Source organism: Lissotriton vulgaris, chromosome 8 (genome assembly GCF_964263255.1).
Source record: "Lissotriton vulgaris chromosome 8, aLisVul1.2, whole genome shotgun sequence".
NCBI lineage: Eukaryota > Metazoa > Chordata > Amphibia > Caudata > Salamandridae > Lissotriton > Lissotriton vulgaris.
In genome coordinates this window covers 1,291,339,407-1,291,361,289 of record NC_141696.1, presented here as the reverse complement: position 1 = coordinate 1,291,361,289, position 21,883 = coordinate 1,291,339,407, and the positions used below count along the sequence as shown (strand labels likewise).

The following is a 21,883-nucleotide window of genomic DNA, read 5'->3' as shown; positions in this document are numbered from 1 at the left end:
GCATGGAGAGCCGGACTGGACTTTTGTATGGGTCTAGAACGACCAGTATTTGAAGCACGAGGATGACCCCGCAAGCACTTAAGATATGGAAGAGGTGGGCAGACTATAGGGGGTTGACACTGGATCCCCCAGCGGAACCTGAGGAAGATCCCTAGGCGTACGATATCCAGTGGGCCTGTGAACTGCGTCATGCCTGCCAAACCACGACCAAGCACTGAAGCTATCTGTACACACGTGCACGGGGTTAGGGAGGGATAACCGGGGGTAGCAGGGAGGTTGGGTGGTCGGAGTTGGGGGTGATAGGGGCGGGTGTAGAAGTTCCTTTCATTTGTGCTCTCTCTCGTTTTTGATTGGACTCTGGTCCTGTGATGTAACTGTACCAAGATGCTTGGTGGTGTTCTCCTGACTGTGGGGAGCCACATTTATTACTCTGCCCAATCCAATCAATAAAATTTGTTGTGAAAAAAAAAATGCTCACACTCACTCAAGTCTGCCTGCCCTGGACCCAGGAGATTGGATGGTAGTGTTGGACCTGCAGGATGCATATTTCAACGTTCCCATCCTGCCTGCTCACAAGTGTTACCTGCGGTTCACGGTGGGCCATAAGCGATCTCAGTTCGCTGTTCTCCCTTTTGGCCTCACCAGCTCCCCTCAAGTTGTCGTGTAGTTCCTATAAATCTGTCTAGGATCTGCGTGTTTAGATAATATAAACCGTGGGATTGGTGTCCAAACTGATTCCAGACACCCCCAACGGGTATGTTCTCCTGTATACAAGCTAGCTCACAGTGCCTCTGTAAACTCTTACCGAAGGAGACCATAGTTACTGGCAACTATCGAACATGACAACCCTGTCCCATCAGGGATCATGAAAACAGTACAGTACTTTTCGCGCAGTCAATCGTGCTCTCTTTGTCTCGGAGAGATACACAGAATAAAAAGCGGGGACGTTTTCAATAAGCATTTATTGAACCAACGTCATTCTAGTGTAAAATAAGACAGAAACAGATATAAATTATTATAAGCACCAACAAAGTAGATGGTAGATTTCTACCATAGTGCTAAAACAATGATTATAACCGGTATATAAATACATGACAATAATAATGTGTACTCCTACGATGCAACCCTAACAAGATGAACCCAAGTGTACCTAGCATATATGTAGGTGTAGAGCCAAGAATCCCCCTAGGATGAAGCCAACGCCATTACCTGGTGTGAGAGAATGAAGGACCCAGTCTTGGTCTCAAGATGGACAACCCCCTATGGGATGTCAGACCACTGCATGCTGGAGTGTCTTCGTGCAGGAACCTCAGTGTCTCACATCAGTGTGTCAGCACGGAAGTCTATCTCCTCTGCCTGCCCCAGAAAAGATATGGTGTATATATACCCAAAAAGTTACCCTCTGGGGTTCTGCCTTGCTGTGTCATGCCGGCCGAGGATGACTGAAGGGATGACCCTCATACATAGTTATTATGCAGTTGATAATCCTGCTGTGATTCTGAGAATCCTCATGCATAATAGAGGGTCGTTTTCTGGGAATACGACACATTTATGCAGCACCTTAACTAGGTAAAAGGTCAATACCAAAAACTATTATGTAGTACAATGGCAGGAAAGATGTAGGTCAAAGGTTAAGTGATTACCCAGGCCCTTATTGGTGTACATTTAAAAACCCAACTGGGTGTTTACCAAGGTGATGGCGGTGGTTGCAACTCATCTGCGGAAATCAGGAGTGCCAGACTTCCCTATCTTGACGAAGTGCTGTTGAAGGTGAATTCACCCCAGGCTTTCGTCTCTCACCTCCAGACTACCGTGGACCTCTAGCATTTGCTGGGGAACGTTCCCTTTCATTAGAGCTTTTCTGGGCACATTGTGTGGTTTTGGGCCTGTCAGCCTGAATATCCTGGACTCCCCATTCAGGAGATGATGCTGATGTTGCAGCCTGCATCCTGGATGTCGGTGAGACTGACGGTGGCTGCTGGACCTCATTTCCTCCTGCTTGTGATGTATGCCCGCTGGGACATACAGACTCTGCACTGGGAGCTGAAGTTTAATGGGCGCACCATCAGGGAAAGCCCTACAACATGGTCCAGATCTCGGAGGGAACTGCAAAAGATCTGCAGTGGTGGTTAATGAAGTGCGATTAGGTTGACCGCAGACGCCATGTGGTACTGCAACAAGCAGGGCGGGGTGGGGTTGTGGACCCTTTCTCAGGAGGCCTTGCGTCTCTGGACATAAGTCGAATAGCAGGGTATTTCCCTGGTGGTTCAACACCTGGCAGGCTCTCTGAATGCCAGGGCTCAGCCAAAGATGCCTAGCGGATCACGTATGGCATCTCCATCTGGAGGTGATGCAAGGTCTCTCTGAGCAGTATGGATAGCTGTGGTCATGTCTGTTCGCCACCGCCAAAAACATGCAATGTCAGCAGTTCTGCTCATTGGAGTTTCCAAGGCAGCTCTCACTTGGAGACACTTTTCATCTCCAGTGGAGCTGAGGCCTCCTGAATGCCTTTCCGCCCATACCACTCCTTCCCAGAGTCCTCAAGAAGTTCAGGAATGACCCAGCCCAATTCATCCTTGTGGCTCGGGACTGGACTCTGAGAGTTTGGTATCCCAAGCTGTTAAACATGGCCAGCCTGATTATCCTCCAATCAGGCCGTCCCTTTGGGAGGTTCTTCTGTTGTGGCAGCAGGAGAGGGTTCTCAACACTCCACCTTGTTGCCTGGAGATTGTGTGTCAACAGTTTACAGCCTTTAACCTTCTGCCTAAAGAATGTCCTGTTATTCTGGCAGCTAGGCGTCCCTTCACCAAAACTGTATACGCCAGCAGTTGGGCAAGTTTGTGGCATGGTGTGCAGAAAAGCAGGTTGATCCACTTTCTCAGATACTTCGCTTTATTTTTTTCCTTGCCCAACAAGGATCTGCGTACCTTAAAGGGTTATCTTTCTGGTGTTTCTGCCTTCTGTGGTTGCCTGACCAGCCATCCCTCTTCAAATCCCCTCATGTACATGGGTTCTTTAAAGGTTTGCAATATATGTTTCCACCTTCTCCTTTTATCAGGAGGCCTCAGTGGGACCCTAATCCCGTCCTGACGTTCCTGGTGTGTGCTCCATTTGAGCCGTTGCACCGCTGTCATCTCCGGTTTCTTCCTATCAAGACGGCCTTCCTGGTAGCAATAACCTGTGCTCGGAGGTTCAGTGACCTTCAGGCTTTGTTTTCGAAGTCTCCATACCTGAACATCTACCTAGATAAGCTGGTTCTGTGAACCAGAGATTCCCATCTACCCAAAGTCGTCACTTACCTTCATGTAGGCCAGTCCATCACTCTGCCTACATTCTATGCTACGCTACATCCCTCTAAGGAAGATAAGCAACTTCACATACTGGGCCTATAAAGTACGTTGCCGTTCTACCATGATCTCATAAGAGTTCAGGGTGGGCAACCAATTCTGTGTGGGGTATGTTGGAGCGAAGAAAGGAAAAGGCTGTGTAGAAGCAGATTATCTCCTGATGGATCGTGCTCTGCATTTAAATCTGCTACGCATTGGCTGAAAAGCATCTCTCTCAGGGTTTGCATTCTCATTCCACCAAAGCTAAGCCTGCAACCACTGTTAGCATGCAGAGTCCCAATCCTGAAAATCTGCTAGTCTGCAACGTGGGCTTTCTTGCACTAGTTCACAACACACTACTGCCTGGACAGTCAGGTCTTTCGGGATAAGCACTTTGCCTGTTCGGTCTGCAGAACTTCTTGGCATGAAATTATTTTGTATGTCCACCTCCGGTGAGGTATGGCTTGGGTATCTCTTAGGGAAGAAATCTGTGGCTAGAAGTCTGATTCATATGGACAAATTACTTACCTTTGGGAACACCTTATCTGGCAGAGACTCTAGCTGTAGATTTCTTAATGACCCACCCATCCTCCCCCCACTGCGAACGAATTGCTAGGACAGGGCTTGCCCCTTTCAGTGCCCTAGTTTAGCACACCTGTGATCAGTGTTCTTTTGCTCCGCGTTCCTGGTGTGGAAAGACACAAAAAGTAACTGACATCAGCATGCTGGGGTGGCACCTATATAAGCACCACACATGTCACATCCGCCGCGGATGATGCTGCTGCAATGCGGAGCCAATCAACGGAGATTTTGTTTTAAAACCATTTATTGAATTTTGTCGCAGTATAGTACATAATGCATTACTTGGCTTGCATCATCACTTAGAACGGATCCAATGTGCCAATTACATGACTGTCAGGTGTAAGAGGTTTGGAACAATTAGAAACAACATGTTAACGTTTTTTAAATTTCAGATAACAACCACTGAATCCCCCTTTACAGGGTCATAGTGCTAGTACAATGTCTCCACTTTCCCCCACCCCTCGCCCCATGTCTGTATACTAAGTACCTCACTAGCCATTTGTACGTGAACCCATGCACCCCTTTCCCACGCTGTGTGTGGGAGAAAATTGGCTATTTTCATCACTTCAACTTTTGCCTGGAGTATAAGTGAGATTCATGATCTTTTAGTAGATAAATCATGAATCCTTTACTGCGTATCATTATGTTAGGGTGGTTATTAGGACAAAGTCTACTTTTGTCTGTGAGACGTTGTTTCTGATTTCCATTTAAATTACACAATTCATTTTCCTTTGTTTCAAGACCTGGAAACAGAGAATATGGTCTTCATATTTTAGATGTGAGATGTCATTGAAGTACGTCATTGACATACTTCAGTAGTATTGTCATAGGCAGTCAGCTGCCTATGCACTCAGTTCATATTTGACGGAGCGCTCCACTTTCCTATCAAAATCTGCACCCACTGTCATTTTTTTTTCACAACAAGTTTATTGATAAAGATGAGCACATGTGATAGAGTGGCCCCCTACAAGCAGGATGGCACCACCAAACATACCGAGACAATCATGTAGATAGGACTAATCGTCCAGCCAAGAAATCAATGCAATACAAGGATACAGTAAACATTAATCCCGTCTTTATCTTTTCATCTACCCAACAACCCAACTCCCAGAACCCTCCCCCGGATCCCACCCTAACCCCAGGCATGTGTGTATATACAGTATCAACGTAAGTTCCTAGTGCGGCAAGTGTAGGTGTGGGGGAGCGGGGTCACCAGGCCACATGGGGCTAAAGATCTTCCTCCGGTTCAGCAGGGGGGTCCAGGTGTAAGCCCCTGTGGTCTGCCCACCTTTTCCATATTTTAAAGTGTTTACGGGGGCATCCCCGAGCCTCGAAGATCGGGCGTTCCAAACCCATACAGAAGTCAATGCCAGCCTTCCACGCGCTCAGGGGGGGGGGGGCCTCACATCCTTCCATGCTCGGGCCAGATCTCTCTTGGCCACCACCAGCCCCAGGAGGAGCAGGTGCCTCTTGTAGATATTTCCACCCACCCCCTCTAGGATGTGCAGCAGGCCCAAACGGTGGGTACGGGGGAGGGTCCAGCCCAATACCTCCGACAAACAGCCCCATACACCTCTCCAGAAGCCAATCAGTCTGGGGCACGACCATACTGTGTGGAGTAACGTACCTATCTCCGACCCACACCGCAGGCAGTCCGGGGTCTCAATCAGTCCCGCCTTCCACAGGCGCTCGCGCGTATAGTAGGCCCTATGGAGAATTTTGAATTGTATGAGCCGAAAGCGCATCGCAATAGCCGCACCCCTCGGGGATTCCAGGGCCTCACGCCAATCATCCTCATCCAACTGACCGACGTCGGCCTCCCAGGACGCCTTCAGCGGGAGGAGGGTGGAGGAGCAATGGATGACCATAGTCTGGTAGATGCGCGAAAGTTTTCTATCTCCAAGGTCGCCCATGAAGACTTTTGCTTCGATCGGGCTGAAATCAGGGAGTGAGTCAAGGTTGGTAAGACTGGGCAGCAGCGCATGCCGGAGTTGTAGATATCGAAAGAATTGAGTTTGGGGCATACCAAATTCGGTGCGAAGGGCCTCGAAGGATTTGAGCGTCGTGCCGGACAGCACATGGCCTAATTGCGAGATACCAATCGCGTCCCAGCCGTCGAAGCCCGATAGCTTAGACAGTTCCGGCAGCATGCCGTTATGCCACAGGGGCGTCTCCGCGGTCAGTCTGCCCCACCAGCCCATGCGACGCAAGGCCTGCCGCCATACCGCAAAAACAAGTCGCGTAACCCTCGGCAACGAGCGACGCAGTCTGGGTGAATAGAGGATGGTGTGAAGCGAGTTATCACCCATCAAGGCACGCTCCAGGGCATAAGCTGGGTCTCCACCATCGCCATACCACCAGTCATTCAGGATGAGAAGGTGCGCGGCCTGATAGTATGACAGAAAATCTGAAGTGGCCAAACCCCCACAGTAGGTGGACAGAAAGCAAGTACGCAACGCAACTCTGGCAGCACCTCCAGCCCACAGAAAGCGGCCCAGCACCGAGTTGACCTGCCTAAACCACTGAGGCGGGATGGGATACGGATGGTTCTGTAATTGGTATAATAGGCGCGGTAGCGCCACCATTTTAAATATAGCGGAGCGGCCAAAGATTGATAGGGGCATCCGAGACCAGGTTTTAACATCTGACTGTACCCGCTCCCAGACTGGTATGAGATTACGGTCCCATGCAATGTCCGCCGAGTCTGAGAGAAACACGCCCAGGTACTTCAGCCCGGTCGTGGCCACTTGCAGCCCGGAAGCCCAGGGGTCAGTCACCTCGCCCCCCTCCAACACCCACAGCGTGGATTTATGGGGGTTTAGAAACAGGCCAGAAGCCTCCCCAAACAGTTGCATAACCTCCAGGACACGCGGGCCTGAGCGCCGCAGGTCGGTAAGGAAGAAGAGGACGTCATCGGCGTACAGTGCGATTTTGTCGGACAGGATGGCAGTCCACTGGAAGCCCCGTATCAGCGCGTCCTGGCGCACCCTGGCAGCCAAAGGCTCCATGGCGAGTGCAAATAAATAAGGGGAAAGAGGGCACCCCTGTCTGGTCCCGCGGCCGATACGGAACATCTCCGAAACTGCCCCGGCGACCCGCACCGAGGCCGTGATATCCGTATAGAGGAGCCGGACATACGACAGAAAGACTGGGCCCAGGTTGAGACAGCGCAGCAAGGCAAATAGGAACGACCAGCTGACGGAGTCAAACGCCTTATCAATGTCGGCCAGTAACAGTGCCGCCTGGTCCCCTAAGGTCCCAATGGCGTCGATCGCCGCCTGTGCGCGACGGATATTATGCCGCGTCGCCCTGCGAGGCATGAAGCCTGCCTGGTCCGGATGGACTAAGTCTGTGATATGCGGAGCGAGCCTGTTCGCCAGGGCCTTGGCCAAGACCTTGGCCTCAACATTAATCAACGAGATGGGCCTATAAGAGTCATGGCGATCCGGGGGTCTGCCCGGTTTCAAGAAGACCACTATCTCGGCATGGCGCCAGTCCGGGGGCAACACCCCTCGCCCACGCGCCACCTCAAGTGCCCGACGATACGGAGAGCCAAGCTATACATGAAATTTCTTGAAAAATTCACTCGGGTAGCCGTTAGGGCCAGGAGCCCTGCCAGTGCTGAGCTGCCCCAGTGCATCACCCAACTCCTCTGCTGTGAGGGGCGCCTCTAGGGCCGTCTTGGTCTCATCCGATAGCTGTACCGGCGGCAGCTCTGCGAGAAAGCGAGTCAGCTCGCTGTCAGACAGGTGGTCGTGCGGGGCGTATTGGGTTGAATAGTACGTAGCAAAGCTCGTCGCCAGTTCGTGCGGGTCTGTCAAGACCTCTCCCTCACCATTCGTAAGGCCTGGCAGCAGGAGGGGTTGGAAAGTTTGGTGGCACAGTCGATGGAGCATGGAACACGACTTGTCCCCCCATTGATACACCCTACTTCTGGTGGCCAGCCATGCCTGTCTGGCTTCATCCATCAGGAGGGCCCCGTATGTTTGCTGTGCCTGTAACAGCAGACGTATCCCGACTTCATCGCCGCCGTCGCGGCTTTCCTGTTCCAGGGTCGCCACTCGCGCGGCCGCTTCGGTAGTTTGCTCCTGACGCTTTCGCCGAGCTGCCGAGCACCATGCAATATCTATCCCCCGTATGGTAGGCTTCATGGCTTCCCATACCGTTCCTACATCGGCATCCCCAACTAGGTTTTCCCGCCAGTAGTGGTCAATGGATTCGCGCAGGTGATTAGCATACTCCGGTTGCAGGAGATGCCAAGAGGACATCCTCCAACGGAACGGCTGCCTCTTCCGGGTGAGCTCCACAGCAACAGAGACAGGGGAGTGGTCGGACAGGCCCCTAGGCAAGATGTCAGCGCTCTTTACTCTACACAAACATTCCCCAGGCACAAACACACAGTCAAGCCTCGAGAACGAGCCGTGCACAGCTGAGACATAAGTATATTCCCGGGCTGCGGGGTGCATGTGTCGCCAAGCATCCACCCAGCCCAAACCCTCACTCATTGCACGTAGTCTGGTGGGTGAAGGGGACGGGGGCTGAACCTCGATCCCCCCTCGGCGCCTATGGCGATCCACGCATATATTCATCACATCGTTCCAATCTCCTCCAATCACAGCCAACGACCCGGCAATGTCCTCCCATACTGCAAACAACCTCTCAGCCAGGGCCCATTGGAGGGGGGAGGGGCGTACACGCTGCCAAACACCACTGAGTCCGTGCCCACCATGCCTTTAACAAACAAGTAGCGACCCTGGGGATCAGCCCACTGCTTCTCATGGGTGTACGCCACTCTACGGTGGATCAAAATGGCCACCCCCCTGGATCCCCTGGAGAAACCCGCATGGAAAACTTGTTGATAACCAAATCTCTGTAAGCCCAGAGCCTTTGTACCCATCATGTGGGTTTCTTGTAGCAATAGAACATCTGCAGCCTCTTTTTTCCCCCAGCGTAGCACAGCCCCGCGTTTAATTTTGTCCAATAAGCCCCTGACATTCCACGTAATCACCCGCATAGAGTCTTCAGGGAGTCTATGAGTCCGTTCAGCCATGGTCCATGAAGATCCACCACACAAGCCCTCCACACCCGCGCCACCCACCACACGCCATAAGGAACATGTCTACGACACACATGCACACTACCGCCCACCCCAAGGAAACAAGCCCCAACTCTACAGTCCCACAGCCCCAAACAATCTCAACCCCCAACTCAGCGGTCCCCACCCCGACCGCCCACATCCCACCTCCCCCCACCCTATACCTCAATGAACTATGAAGTACCTGTCGCGGCATGGGTGGTCCCGAGACCAAAACGCAGGGCCCGGGCCCATCCATACCAATGGATCCCAACATCCCCAAAGAGAACAGCAAGCTCACCCCCCTTCCCTCAGGTCCTCTCTCACAAGAGGGAGAGTGGTAGCCACTATCACGTAGTCCCCGACCCCCCACCCCACAACCCTATGTTCGATCAGGAGTCGGACGCAATACAGTCCCAGGGCAGTAGCCGTGCCGGGCAGCCATTAAGGTCCAGACGACACAGTGAGCCCGACCAGGGGGCACAGCAGTGACCGCAGAAACAGAGAGTGAAGGTCCCGGAGTCTTCAGTGGTCCGTCCCAGAATGTTCCGAATCCTCAGTCCTACCACTGGTCTGAGTCCCATCAACCGAGGCCGCGCGTCTGCGCGATTTGGAGCGCTTGGTACGACCCTTCTTCGCCGTCTGATCTCTCCGTGCTCGCGGCGATCCTTCAGGAGAGCCCGAATGGAGCCCCGGTTGAGAATTTGGTCTGAGCCGCACCGTTTCATCCGTCCACTTGAAAAGGTCCTCCGGCGTATCCAAAAACAGTGTCCGTGATTGAAAGATCACCCTCAGGCGCGCCGGGTACAACAGGGAATATTGGAGCTTGAGACCTCTCAGTTTCGCCTTCGCGGCCATGAAAGAGTGACGCTGCTGTTGCACAAGTTTGGTATAGTCAGGGAAGACCATGATCTTACAGTTCTCATATAGGAGGGCTTCCTTGATTCGAGCTTCCCTCAGCACGGCATCCCTGTCGTGATAATTCAGCAGCCTAGCGATCACCGCCCTAGGCCGTTCGCCCTCAGGCGGCCTCTGCGCCAGGGCGCGGTGCGCCCTCTCGATAACGAAGCAAGTTGAAAGCGTCCCCGGCGGCATCCACGACTCCAGCCACTGTGCGAGGAAGCGTTCCATGTTGCCCTTTTCACAGCGCTCCGGAAAGCCGATAAAGCGGAGGTTGTTGCGGCGCGCCCGCCCTTCGGCATCCTCCACACGGAGCGCCGTGATCCGCTGCGCAGATTCCATCGCCGCCATTCTTTTCTTAAGGGAGGTGACGTCTTCCTCCACCACCGTTACCCTGGATTCAGCTTCGGTGATCCGCGCCACAGCATTCCTCAGGTCTTGGCGCAGTAGAGTCACTTCCGCTCCCACTGCCCCTATCTTGGCGTCTAGCGCATCCCTCGACTGGGTGATGGCCGCCATAAGGGCTGCATTGTCCGGCCCCCCTCCGGGCGGAGCCCCCCCGGACTGTCCAGAGCCCCCACTGGGCCCCGTGAATTTATCAATTGTCACCTGTTTGGCGGGGCCACCGCCCCCTCTGGTCATGGCCGCCGAGAGTAAATGGGCTTCAAGATGGGACGGAGGCGCGGGACCCCGACCGCCCTCGATGAGATCTATGGAAGGCAGTGAGGAGGGGAGGGAAGACCGCGACCGGTCGCCAGCCCTCGGGCAAGTCTTGACTGACCCGACCCAGTGCGACTCAGTGTCCAGCTCAGAGCGTGGTCGGCCCCGGCGGCCGCCAAGAATCAGGGTCTCCTCCGGTCAGCGAACCCCCCCCGGGGGAGGAGGTGGACAGGCCTGGTGGATCTCGCGTCAAAGCGCTGGTGTCCCCTCCGGTCCGGGTGGGGGGGGGGGGGGGGGTTAGCCACTACTCACAGTTGCTGCCAATCGCCTGCGCCGTGGGTTGAGCACCGCTGGGCGGGAACACCAGGGCCACCGACACTGGGCCGCGAAAATCAAGGTCCGGGCTGCACCCAGTCCGCCAGGCCGCTCCGGCCGCTCCCGGTCACCCGCAGCCTCCACGCCCCCTCAGAATACTGCTGGGCTCTGGAAGAGGGATCACACACCTTCCCCAGCGTCCTCGATGCCTCGGGTTGCAAGGTGTTGCGGCCGCCACCAGGCCAGGCGGGTTAGTGCGCAGCTCCCCGGCCGGGGAGCGCCAAAATCGAGGCCCCGGCTGCACCACTGTCCTCCAGGCCGCACCTCGCGCCTCGCTGCAGCGTCCGGTCACGGGACTCCGGACCACCGCTGGGCACACCGGAGGGTTCCTGGCACACCCGGCGGCCCTCGCCCCGTTGTTGTTGTGGGTTTCGGGGTCAGGGACCAGGATAATTAGGAGGATAAACGGCGGGCCGGCGGGAGCTCTAGTAAGCTGCGACCGCCATCTCCGCTTGCGTAGCCACGCCCCCCCCACCCACTGTCATTTTAAAGTAGAAATTAACTCCAGCTTAGAAACCACCATCCCTCCCCACGTTAATAATAAAAAAAAGAATCAACATTGTAGCGGCTCTTATTAATGCCCGGTCACTGGGCAGACACAAAGAGGAGATAGCAGAGCTAATCACTAATCACAAATTAGATCTTCTATTCGTCACTGAAACCTGGACCAACACCTCGTCGGAACCAGACCTGATAGTGGCCGTTCCAGAGGGCTATAACATCTTAAGACAGGACAGAGCCATCAAAACGGGTGGTGGGTTAGCCATAAATCACCGCAGCAACTTCACAACCTCTATAAGCCATGTCCCACTCACGACCTGCGAAGCAATCTACTTTTCTATTGCTTTGGGTCCATCACAATGCCTCAAGGGTATCTTACTCTACCGTCCACCGGGTAGTAGGACACAATTTTTAACCACTTTTTACGATATAGTAAAACACAACCACCATCTTAGGCGATTTCAATTTTCCCTTAGAAAACTCTTCTGATAAAGACACCAAAACTCTTCTTACAGATCTAGAATCGCTGGGTCTCACTCAGCTGGTCTCTAAGAGCACCCACGAAGCAGGCCAGACCCTTGATGGGGTGTTTTCCAACGTTAAAAATATCGAGATAAAAGAAGTCCTTCCCCTTGCCTGGTCAGGCCATCAAGCGGTAGTATTTGAAATCCCCCTCGACTGTCCACCACTTGCAACTACCGGACTCAAGCCACAACCATGTTCAAATCATGGAAAAACTCGACCGTCAAAAGCTCTTGGAGTTCTTGTCTTCAACACAATTTGAGGTTCCAGATGATCCTAACATAGCCTCTAAAGCATACACCCACTGGCTTTCCAACCCCACGACCAACCTAGTGCCCACCAAATCACTATCGAAAAATCGAAGCTTCCCATCAGCCCCCTGGTTTACCAGTTCTCTCCGAGATCAAAAGCAGAAATGTAGAAACCAGGAAAGACACTGGATAAAGTCATACTCTACTGAAGAGAAACTGCTCTATAAAAATTAACTTATGAAATACAAAACCATGATTATTCAAGAAAAGAGCTTATACTATTCTAACCAGATAGAACGGTCGAAAAACTCTAATAAACAACTCTTCCAAGTTGTGACCAAACTCTCACAACAATCATCATTAACCATCCCTTTACTTTCGCAAGCTTTTTGCAACAACTTAGCTGACTATTTTTATGACAAAGTGAACAATATCTACACCAATTTCTCGGATCACAGAAACAAGCCCCCCATCTTCCAACACAATGATGATTCTGAGCCCATCTTCGGGTAGTTTCAAAAGGTCAACACACCCCAAGTCACGAACATCATGGCCACCATTAAATCCGGCTCAGTGAATGATCCTTGCCCACCTACGATCCTTGCCCCAGTCGCCGAAATCATAGCCCCTGTACTCACAGAAATATATAACTCAATGGACACCCTTTTATGCAGACTCTGTGCCGTGTGCAACCTTGGGCTTGGGAATTTGTGTGCTGAACTTTTCCTGCCTTTTTCCTGCCTGTACCTCGTCGCACCCGCTTCACGGGTGCTGCTTCGTCGATCTGAACAGCGGGAGCAGTATTTCACCGTGGTTGGAGGTGCCAAGGACTGTTGGGGCTTTTTAAACACCACATCAGGGCTGTGAGCGTTGTTGCAGGGACTCAATCTCCCAGGAGTACCTGCCCGACCAACAGGCAACACCTGGTCCGCTCTCCCTGCTTGCTCCGCCCACAGGACATAACCCGCCCTATTTAGAGGTCCTAGGTAGCCTCTGCCCGGGAGCGCGCATGAGCGTCCCGGGAGAAGCCCGGGACAAAGGCGGGACCGTCCAAGGCCGTCAGGGGACGGCGAGGGACGGGACGGGACGGGCCACCCCCTTAAGAACTTTACTCCGGTGGCTTTCGGTATGCTGACTGCCAGTTCTATCAACTTTACATAGTCCCAGTAGTTGTGTTACTGTACATACTTTGTCTTCTACTTGTAGGCCTCTCTCCCTTATATCATGTCAACACGATCTGGGAAGAGCCTGAGGGGGGAGGCGGTTGTGTGAGTGGAACCATGGACCAGTTCATCACTCGCGCAGTCACGCTGGTAGAAAATGAGATTGCCTTAACGGAGCGCTGCCTTTCCCGTGAGTCGCTTGCTCAGAAACGTTCCTCCCTGGGGCCCCTGGAATCGATCTCTTCCCCTCTGCATGTTGCTACCCCTTTGCTCGATGACTGCCCTGGCCCAGATGACCAACTGTTTAGTACCGTTAGGGCCAGCTTGGACTGATTATATTCTATAGCTCAGGGTGGGGCTAAAAATTACTTACCAGCCCCAGGGCTTGCCAAGTCTCCTCGCCCCTTAGTTGATCTGTCCTCACCCATTAGTCACGAGGTTACTACTTCTCAGTCTGTGCTAGCACTGCCGGTAGGAGATGGAGTGGTACCTACCAAAAGGAAACGCATTGTTAGCCCCCGCAAGGGTAGCTGTTCTAAACCATATAAAAAACTAAGGAAGAATTGTAGCAGGGGGGGTGGAGCCATGAAGGGTATGGGGGCTGGAGGCAAACAACCTTGTAGCTTTTCGGGAGTTGGGATTCCCTGCACCCCGCGTGAACAACTGGATGATGATGTGCAAACTGCCCCCACTGTAGGTGCCCCAGCAGAAACCACACTGTTTGCTCAGATCGAGCAATTAATGAGATCTTTAATCCTCCCTGTGCTAGAGATTGAAAGGTTTGAATGAACGACTGGACAGATTTGAACAAGCTTCCCTGGATAATTTTTTCTCCCTGAAATCTCTAATTAAATTACATACCAAAATAAGGGAGGATGGGATGGCAGGGAACTTAGCCTCTAGGGCAACAGCTCCGGATACCACCTGCCATCTTAACCCAGCAGGGACAGTCCAAGGACCGATCGAGGTAATCACGAATACATCGAAGGCACACTTGGCTGTCTCCTTGGGGTCCCAGCCAGGTGAACGGATGGAGGCCGCGGATGCTCCAGTGCATTCCGAAGCCCCTAGGAAAACTAGTAAAGTGGTCAATAAGGCCAAAGAGCCCGCCCACTCTATTGCTGGGTGCCCAGCCAAGAATAGGACCTCCGCTCATAGTAAAAGTGACAAAATGACTGGGCCTGGTAATTTGACTGCAGCCCCAAAAGGCAAGCAGGAAGGCGAGAAGGCTGTAATCTCAGTCCAACTCGCCAACTTACCACCGACTGCCATCCATTTGTTGTTGTCCTAACGGGGCTACCTCCGCTTGCATCAGGCAAGCAGGACTCTTATAACGAACTGAAAAATAAAACACTTTTTTGGCTCAAGGAAAATAGACCCTTACCTAACTTTCTGGATGGTCGGGTTATGCATGTGAGAAGGGTCAGCTGGGTAGGCACCAGGCCTAAAGATCTAAGAGGAGACTGTATTTTCGTTAATTTCAAAGACCCTAGGGTAGTTGGATTCATTTGTAATCAGGAATCTAGTGGTGGTCCCTCTGGTATTAGCACTCGTGACCTCAGCTACTTTAATCCATGCCCAATAACCCCTTGGTCAAGTGACTGGTTTTACGGGGAGGGAAGGAGAGGTGGGTACCCCCTTCACAACCCTGCTCCCTTTCGCTTGATGTGTCAGAATACAGGCCCTAGTTCCCACTGGCCATGGTGGGGTTGCTGACCCGTTGGCCATAATTTGATTAGAACCTCACCTGCTTAAACTAAATTAGCTACGAGTAGCGGTAGGACCAGTCTTGTGGACATGGTCTCCTTTGGCCCACACGTGCCCTCTACTCTTCTTTCCCCTGGCCTTTCACACACGTCTGCTCTTGGTGGCCTAAGCTTGACTAATTCTAGTGTAGTTGTAGCGGCGGAGGACGTAACAAAGGAACCTGGCCCTGAATCCAACTTGATTGTGCCCCGACACCTAGATGAGCTTGTGGCAAGGGACAATGATCTAAAGATTGTCAGCTGGAACATAGCAGGCCTTTCCCGTAACCTAGAGTCATCAGAGTGGAATACCTTCATCGAGTCCTTTGGGAAATGTATCTTCCAGGAAACTTGGTGCCTGGAGCCACGTCATAAGTTCGGGTACACAACCTATTTTGTGACCGCTACTGTTTCTCCCTCAGGAAGGGGTTGCCCCTCGGGTGGCCTACTTGTTTGGGTCAGTATCTCACTGGGTTGTCAGATTAGGCATATAGATACCAGGTCTCCTGATTTACAGAGAATTGTCGTGAGAGGGCACCATAGCGGCCGCACCCTAGAAATCTTTAACATATATGTAAGAGGCCCCAATGGGGGCTTGGCATCCCAGACTCTAGCGGCCCTCGAGGACGAACTTAGAAATTGTAGCCCTAACGGTTATCTTTTGCTTGCCGGTGACTTTAACTGCTCTTATGAGCCCCTGGCAGCAGATGATATTTTGGGTACCTTAGACGAGGACACCAGGAGAGGAATCCCACCTCTAACTGTAGCACCAATCAAGCGGTGGTCCAATCGAGTGGTGCAATTAAACGCCCTCACATTGGTATTTGGGATAAGGGCGACTAACGGGAGAACAACCTCTGACCCTGATGGCGCCCACACGTTCAACAGGATTTGCCACTCGTCCAGAATTGATTACATCTTGCAGGACTTTAAGCTTTGGACCTACCTGCTGGATATAGTAGTTCAACCATCTGTGGACAGTGACCATAATCCACTTATTTTATCCCTAACCACCTTATGGAGGGCAAATAAAGCCAGTCAGGCGCCTCACGTCTCGAGGTCGACAAATCTTGTCTGCCCGCGAATTGTGGGGGACGCCTGAAATGGGCCAAGGTTGCCATCGACGAGGAGAAGGTTTTAGAAATAGGGTGAACTATGTTTGAGACCGCAAATAGGCTGCACCTCACTAGTATGAATCCCCAGGAGATATCATCCCTTTTTTGCCTTACCACCAAAACCTTAGGGGATCTTTTTATTATAGATAGTCGAGGTGGCAGAGCAGGGAAGCAGGGGCGTCCTAAGGGTAACCCAGGATGGTATTCTACCCCCTGCAGGAAGGCAAAAAAGGATCTAATTAACGCAGTTAAAACCAAGGAGATTGGGTCGATTAGTATTGCTAGGAAGAGGTATAGGGCCGCAATTAGTGAAGCTAGGAAGGGGTGGGAAAATCAGTTCTGGTGTGACCTGAAAGCAGCAAGTGTAGGGAGAGATTCTAGGGGTTTTTGGGACTTAGTGAGATCTAAGAATAGGTCCACTGACTCACTCATAACCTGTAATATCACCGAGGGGTCATGGTTTGAGCATTTTGCTCGCCTTTACACTATTACTGTGGAAGATGGGCCAGCCCCCCTCGAACCCTTTGAACTCTCAATGTCTGGTCCCCTTGGGTTGAGGGAGGGTATGGCATTCACTGCTAAGGAGGTGGAGAATGCCATTAAAACTCTTGTACCTATTAAAGCTGCAGGGCCGGATTGCTTACCGGGGGATCTGCTTCGCCTCAACTTGTCGGAATGGGGGATTCTCATCGCCGCCCTGCTTAATGCAACCTACCTCGGTGCCACTCTCCCTGAATCCTGGATGGGCGCTGAGGTCGTCCCAATTTTTTAAAAAGGGAAGCGGGACGACCCAGCTAACTATCGCCCCATAAGTTTAATTGATTCATCCCAGAAAGTTGCAGGGAAGGTGGTCCTTGGGAGGGTGCTCCAGTGGGCGGAAGAAAATAAGATTCTGTCCGACTTTCAAGCAGGATTTAGGTCCGGCATGGGGACTATCGAGCAGTCGTTCCGACTGCTGATGTTATATTGGAAGGTGGTGGTACTGGGCAAAGGCAGTTTGTATCTTGCATTTATTGATCTGCAAACTGCCTTTGACCTAGTGCCCCGGTACCGCCTATGGAGGGTATTGTTCGATTTGGGAATGCCTCCGTATCTATTATCATTAATAACGAAGCTCCACGCTGAGAATTTTGCTCAGGTGCGGTGGGGCAATCAGGGCCAAAAGACTGCCCGGATAATAGTAAATAGAGGAGTTAGACAGGGGTGCAACATTGCCCCCACTCTGTTCTCATTATATGTGAACGGAGTGGTGGAGCATCTATTAAAAAATCCTGCTGACGCACCATCCCTCGCTGGGAGGAGAATTCCCACTTTATTATTTGCAGACGATACCCTTCTAATTTCAAAATCCCTGGTTGGTCTTCAGATCCTTCTTGACAATTTTCAATCCTTCTGTGAGACTAGGGGGCTAAAGATCAACACAGATAAAACAAAATATTTGGTCTTGAATCCTCCTAAAAAACTTGGTCGGCCACCATATTGTTTTTAGGCGCCTTGATGCCTCCGGGCTTAGTTGCGCGTTATAAGACTTTTACCATTTACCCTTTACCTACATTAAATATGGTACCCTTGGATAGAGTCAAGGAGTTTGATTACCTTGGTATCCGCTTTTCCGATACTATGAGGTGGAACAGCCACCTCCATAAAATGTTACTAAGCCACAAAAGGGTGGTGGGGTCCCTCCTTAAGGAACAGAGGCTATCTACCCTTAAACCTATTGCCCCGGTGCTAGACATTTATATGGCAAGAGGCGTTAGTGCGGCGCTATACGGGGCAGAGCTTTGGGGAGCCCAGAATGTAGATCACCTATCAAATTTCTGAAGGACTTGATGTCCCTTCCCAATAGCACTCCCACCCTCCCATTGCTCTTGGATATGGGTTGTCGCCCCATCAAAGATTTGGCCCGACTAAGACCCCTCCTCCTTTGGGCTCGCATATGGAAGGTACCCGAACTTGGTAGTTATGCAGAGGGGCTGAAGTAAATATTATCCATGTCCGGTTGGCCAAAATTAAGGTGGTTTGTGGACGTAAAAAATTTGTTAGAAGAGCTGGGCCTCTGAGAGGCCTGGCACTCTAGGTCCGCTCCTCCTAAGGTGGTTTTGAAAAGAGTGTACTGGAATTGGGTAATGAACAAGAGAAATAACGACCCTAAGCTATGTAAATCCTCTAGTGATTTTTTAATGGTAAAGGACGTAGCACATCGGGAACCCTATCTCGACATTATTTTAAAATCCAGAGATAGGGCCTTATATTTTAAATTTAGAGTAGGTGTGCTTCCTGTGGGTGAACTGACGGCATGCTGGAAGATCCCGGCCCAAACTGTCCCTTTCTGTCGCTTCTGCCCTTCCAGGATTGAGTCAGTCCCCCATTTTTTGTTCGAATGCCCTGCTTATAAAACACCTCGAAACAGATGGTTAAAACCTTTGTATAAAGAGTTGGGTACCAGACACTACAGTGTGGCTATGCAAATCTTAAAGTCTGACATGCGGACCCTGTTTGTTTTTGGTATAGCGAAGTTCTTAGGATGGGCATGGTTAATTAGGTCAAAAAGGCTTTTGTACATTGTTTAACGAACACCCACATTTCCCAGTACATTGAAGACCATTACTTACTGGATGACACCCAAATTGGCTTTAGCAAGAGCCATAGCACTGAGACAGCTCTGAGAAGTTTTCAGATGAAATAAGAACCGTCTTGGACCAAGGAGGGACGGCTGTTCTCATCCTGTTCGCTCTATCGGCCGCATTTGACACGGTCGATCATAACATCTTGATCGACCGTGCCACCACAATGGGCATCCAGGACAAAGCCAGAGACCTGCTGCTTTCCTTTCTCTCCAACCGTACCCAGACGGTCATGTTGGGCAACTTCCACACTGCCCAAAATGACTTTACCGTGCGGTGTCCCTCAGGGCTCATCCCTAAGTCCGACGCTTTTTAATATCTATGTATCGGACTTAGCCAGAGTCATCAAGTCGCATGGGATGGGCCTAGCATCATACGCAGATGACACCCAGCTGGTACTGGCGATAAAAAACAACGGAGAAAAGATAGCAGCCAACTTCCAGCACAGCAGGCTGGCCATCAATAATTGGATGGCCAATAATTGCCTTAAACTTGGCTCCGTTAAAACTGAGGTGATGATTTTTGGCAAGCTCTCCCCGACTTGGTCAAACTCCTGGTGGCCCTCAGATCTCCGTCCCCCACCCAATCCTGTCACCAAGGTCAGAAACCTTGGAATTATTTTTGACGATAAACTGACATTCGCTTCTCATGCGAATACAATAGTCTCAGCCGCTTTCTACAATCTCAAAACCATCAAAAAAATTCTTCCGTATCTCCTCCTCAATTCCGGAAGAACGCTGGTCACTGCTTTTGTGATGTCATCCCTGGACTATTGCAATGGGATTTTTATTAATGCTCAACAAAGTCATTCGAAAACTGCAATCCGTGCTGAACGCCGCTGCCAGAATGCTGTCAGGAACCCCGAAATTCAAACCTATTGCTCATGTAATCAAAGGCTACCACTGGCTCGCGGTGAAGAACCAAATAAAGTTTAAGGCACTTTGCATTGCCTACAAAGCTTCCCGGAATCTAGGACCACGCTTTCTCCTAAACTCTTTAGCCTTTTATGCCCCCAACAGACCATTATGCTCTTCTAATGCATATCTGTCTGCTCTCAGTGCCAAGGACCAAAACCGCCTCCTGGGGCAATCTACGTTTTGTTGTCTCCACAGCAAAGCTATGGAACTCCCTCAATTTGGAGATCAGATCCTGCCAAACACTGGTGGTTTCAGAAGAAAAATAAAAACCTGTCTGTTTAATCAATAACTCCCCCTTCCACTGCCACGTCCACAGTGCCGAGACGTCCCCGAGCATTTGCGCGCATTATAAGTTTCATAAATAAATATTGAAAGGACAAGCTAGTGCTTTTAAACCAGTTGGTAAACTATCCATGTCTGCACAGGTTCTAAAATGGGTTAAATTCAGCTGTTATACAATGGTAGATTGGTTGCTCATGGGTCAATTGGAGAAAGTAGTGTGCGAGAGGCAAGATGGCGTCGGAGTGAGCAGTCGCATCGATCTTGCTCTGAGGACCTGAGAGAATCTTAAATGGCTGGTGCTTGATTTTGGGAGAGCTGAGTAATACCCCGAATATCACGAACAACCCTGAACAAGTTGCGAGGAAAAAAAAAATTCTTACCAGAGGTCTCAGAAACCCGGCAGCGCTACGAGTGAGAGGTGGATCACTGGAACGCTGGCAACCCGTGGCGGTAGTCGAGCAGCTGGGGGTCAGACGCCGCATCGGACCTGCACGCTGTGTACACCGGGTGGATTTTGAGCAGCGGTGCGCGGTCTGCAAGGAGCGAGGTGCTTGGAGCGCGGATGGTTCCTCCTGGCTTCTTTCCCCTGTTGTTCTGGTCTCCCGGCCCTCCGGGGGTCGTCTGGGTCGCGTTTCGGTGGAGTGGTGGAGCTCTGCGTGGCTCTGCCTCTGTGCCCGCTGTGTGATACGGAGGGATTGTTGAGCCGCTTCAGCCTTTTCTGGCTTTCGTCTGCGCTGCACTGTGCGCTGTGTCTGTGTCTGCTGTCCTCCACGGTGGCTCTGTGAAATGTGCGAGGCTTCATCAGAGCACTGCCTGCCGGTTGCTGATAGGGAGATAGCCACGCCCCAGAACACAGGGCCTAGGGAACGTCTATAATTTACCTAAAAACTTTCTATTTCACAGGGGTCTGTGGAGTAAGGTACCCTTTTCCTTTTTTTAGGGGAAAAAAAGCCTGACTGTCTACATGTGCACACTCCAACTTATCATCTCAAGGAAATCTGGGAGGGGCAGCAAACACAAGGAGAATCCTCATATAAAAATATATAAAAATAAGCAAAATAAGCATAGACTGCTGCCCCTGAGCAGAGAGTAAACCCACACAGGATCACGATAAAGCTTATCTTTAAGGAAAAGCAAGAGTGGGATTATACTTATACATGTTTTCTCAACCTCAAGGATTTTGTTGGAACCTCTATGGCGGCAACAGCACCACAGACACAAATTCAAGCACAAATAGTGCAGATAGTACAGAAAATGTCTGAAACAAACTCGAGCAAATCTGCGAGCAAGGTGTTTTCAGAGGATGAAGCTAATGAAATGATCGAGGTAAAGGAGGTGACCAAAGTTGCAGCAAAAAACGCAGTGACCGTGGATCATGAAAGTGGCTTAAAACAGACGATAAGCCACCAACTAAAAAATAATGGCTCCACTAGAAGGCCAGAAACTAGAGGATTGAAGGCAGAAGAAGTTAAAGAGGCCAAAAATGGAAAGGAAGGTATGGAGGGTACTACTATTGGCAAAGTAAAACATAAAAACCACTTGGAGAAAAGTAAAAGTCAAAGCAAAAATGCCCTGAAAAATGCAGAGAAGGAGAAGGGGAATGAGAAAGATGGAGAAAGGGGAAAACAGAAGAAACAAGAGCAGCTAAATGAATGTAACCCCGAAGAAGAGAAATCCGATGACCAAGCTGATGAAAAGATGGAACTTCTGCTTAAAAAAGCTAAAAGAGTGCAAACTGTTACAAGCTTGAAGGCCGCAGCAAAGCTAACGGGTTTGTGTGATGAAACACAACCAAGGATCTCTAACATATTTACACCGCTCTCACAGATAATCCTTGAAGGAAGGC

At 51.0% G+C, this 21,883-nt stretch overlaps 1 protein-coding gene across 1 annotated transcript in view; it reads left to right on the top strand.

Moving 5' to 3' along the window:
• The window catches only part of RNF17 (ring finger protein 17), a 2,333,865-nt gene that overhangs the window by 262,250 nt on the left and 2,049,732 nt on the right, over positions 1-21,883 (top strand). The window lies entirely within an intron of this gene.